We start from the raw sequence: 3,508 nt of genomic DNA on the forward strand, positions 1-3,508 counted from the left end.
ACTTTCTTTTATTCATTCAATGATGTATAGTTGGTAATTGAGACTATGATGTTTCAAATTGTTAAGTGTTTACTACTCAGATGTGATCTCTAGCCCCACTTTACCCCAAGTTTGAGTCAAAACCATCATTTTTAAACCTTGGCTAAGGTATAAATGCCATCTTTTATAAAAATAACCTAAGTTTTGGAGATAATACAAAGTGAGAGTATTGCTGCTGCTACTATATTTGTGTCTCATTAGAAAATTTCGGAGGTCATTTGGAGGGCCTTCTAAGAAAATGTATTTTTTGCACTCTCTCTCTCTAGAAAATATGGCGAATAATAGAGGTGGGTCTTTCATGGTAAAAGTTCAAAAAGTGTACTTTAAGTAGATTCTTTACTCTTCTGAACATTCATCCATAATGATTGAGGAATAATCTTCTTTTCAGTTGCATTGAATGAACCTCGTCAACATGGAGGGAATGAGGCTAACATGGAGGGACGAAGCCACAGCCACCTATTCACTTTTCATTAAACCTGCACCTTTGGCTAATGGTGCACTCCTCAAATGGCACAAATGTTACGCAGAAACAAGCCAAATATCACCTTCACATTGATTTGGACAATGAGTACCAACCATTGATTAAGCATAGTAAAGCAAACACACATATACCTCCCGCATCCATAGACACGCTCAGAGCTCAGGGAGCTAAACACATAGATATCTGGACGAGAGGCTCTCTCTATCCTAAGAATCCAATGACTAATGCGTCTCCACCATTTGTCAATCCTACAAGCTTATTGACTTTTGCTGGTGATGGAGAAAAGGGCCTTTTGGGTTATTGTAAATCTCTTACAAGGGAAGCTGAAACTTATAAGGGCATTCTCCAAGCTCAACAATGTGAGATTGTTCGTCTTTCACATTTACATTCTACAAATCAGGTTACCATTTTGCAACACAAAACAAAGGTACAAGAACTGAAAGGAAAGGTACAAAGTTGTCAACTGAAGGACACCATCTTGGGTGGTCGTATCCGAAAGAAGAAATTGCGCAATCTTGAAACATTGCAGGTTGTATCCAGAGGTCTCAAGAAAAGAATCCGAGCATTAAGGTGATGCTTCTTGGTTGACTAAATAGTCTTAGTTAAGTAAATTTTTTGTTTTTTCTTGTTATGCATTGTTTTCATGTGCCTAAATAGTGTTAGTGAAGTAAATTTTCTGTTATATACTTATGCATTGTCTTCATGTAGAGATTCAATCTATCCTGACAAGGAAAACATTGACCCCAAAGCCAATATAGGAAAGAGATTGAAGCCACTTATAAGTAGAAGCCTTGCAGCAGATATAGTACATGACAAGAAGTTTAAGGTCCTACATCAAAATGTAGTGGACCACTTTATTTTAGAGAACTCAGTGCCTGCAAAAGAGATACAAGGCACACTTGATTCACCTGGTGTAAGCAAAAGAGGATATTCGGCTATATAGAAATCTATCTCATCCATCTTTGTTAAGAAGGGAATAAAATCCAAACTTTTACCATTAGCTTCAAGTGTTTGGAAAGAGAGGCTTCAGCTTAACGACGCACAGGGAGAATATCTTGGCCAACCCTTTTATATTAAAGCAACTTATAGTGGCCATGGAGCAAACATGGCATATGATGAGTTCAATAATATTTTTATGGACCTGCAGATGTTGCAGAAGAGAATGGTGGAGTTTTACAACATCACATTTGAAGAGTCACGAGGGATATTACATTTTGTGTTGAAACTGGATGAGTGTAAACTTGTTAAAGACAAGAAGCTAGAGCGTGTTACTATTACTTTAATGAATAGAGCCCTCTCAAAGTGTCCCAATGTTGATCCTTTGTATTTTAGTGTTCAATCACAATCTAACATATGGTGGCTTGGTGCTTTTGAGGTAAGCGAGATTCTCAGCTAAGCTCAAATGTTCACATCTACTAAAGTCTCATTTATTTTGTGTTGCAGGTAAAGAAAGAAGATCATGAGAATCTATATTGGGTGTTCCATCAAACTAATGTTCCGGAGGTGATTGATCGACATACTAACCAGGGAGAGGTACTACGTTTAGATGGAAGGGGAGACTTTCAAGTTCAGTGGCATCTTGCAAGTGACCTCAAAACATTAAAGTGCATGTATAATTGTGGAATGGGTGCAATGGCAAAGTCGTCGTGTTTGTTCTACATGGATCCTGCAAAGGTCATGGACCCAAAGTGGTGAAGAAAATCTCCAACACGTCACATTGAGGACCCTGCTTTTCGATCGGTTTTGAAAATACCACTTATGAATGACCACATCTGTACAATGCATGCCCTTTGTAGAATTGTGGAGAAATTGGTCTACTTATATATCGGGTTTGCTTGGAAAATCAAGAACTCAGCAGAGCGACAAGTGGCCCTGCAGTGCTTACTTAGAATTGGTACTATCAGATATGGGGCTTCATGGTGGCAATGTGAAGATCCAGCGGAATGAAAAGAGATCAACTGCTGAGAAGGATGTCCCATGCAAACCATCCATCAGTGGGGTGAAGACACGAAGGTTTTTATCTAAACCCCAAGGAATATGAGATCCGAAGCTAACAAAACATGGAAAAATATATAACACATCTTATGTTAGCAAGGTAGAGTATCAGAGCTAGAAAAAGCTACATATTGCAGTCAAAGATCAAGAACCAACTACTCGTAACGTGAAGGTTGAGGTTTGGCGATCAATAGACATGCTATTTTTGATGTGCGACAAAGATGACTGGTCACAAGGTGATATAAATAAGTTCAAGGAGAATCTCAACCTTCTCAAGAAATCATTCAAGACAGCATGGACAGACACCCAGATTAATCACTCACTACATGGTATTATTGTGTATTTGATTCTCTTTTATGTGTAACTATGTGAGTGTAAAACATTCTAAGTAATCTGTTTTCATATCCAACACATCATTTTCAATCATTTACCATATTTTATACAAAAGTATGGGAACCCGACAATATGGAATACCCAAGAGATGGAAAAGTCTCATTACATGGCGAGAAATGCGCATTTCAGGCACACACAACATGGTGGCTTTCAAATCAAGGCTAACAATTTGAGAGAACTATTTGAATGGTTCTATCGTAGAATCATTCATCGAATGCAGGCAAAAGAAGTCTTGGCCTCTTCAGCAACAACACAAGCCATCAGACATTTACAAAAAAAAAATTCAAAAGATCAATGGCATACAACAACTCCGATGCTCGTGAAGGTCAATGAAGGTGGAGAGAGACAATGGTGTATGTGAACCACAAGTGGAGAAAGATACTCTGAGTGGATGACAATTGTACAAAATTTCTGTAATACATGATCTTATACAATTGCTACTTGAAGTGTATCAAGATTTTGAAGGTTCAATTTTGTTTTTTGGCACATCACCCTTGTAATGAATCATGAGATGTTTGCCATACTCTAAAAGTTCATCCGGGTTTGTCTGCCAAGAGCTAGTGCCATTGCTGTGTAAGTGTAGTAATACGCTGCCCAACC

At 38.2% G+C, this 3,508-nt stretch overlaps 1 pseudogene; it reads left to right on the forward strand.

Moving 5' to 3' along the window:
• Positions 1 to 2,417: 2,417 nt before the first annotated feature.
• On the forward strand, positions 2,418 to 3,295 carry LOC147461924 (uncharacterized; annotated as a pseudogene).
• Positions 3,296 to 3,508: the final 213 nt, after the last annotated feature.

Source organism: Adiantum capillus-veneris, chromosome 3, assembly GCF_014529385.1.
Source record: "Adiantum capillus-veneris isolate H3 chromosome 3, ASM1452938v2, whole genome shotgun sequence".
NCBI classification, from domain to species: Eukaryota; Viridiplantae; Streptophyta; class Polypodiopsida; order Polypodiales; family Pteridaceae; genus Adiantum; species Adiantum capillus-veneris.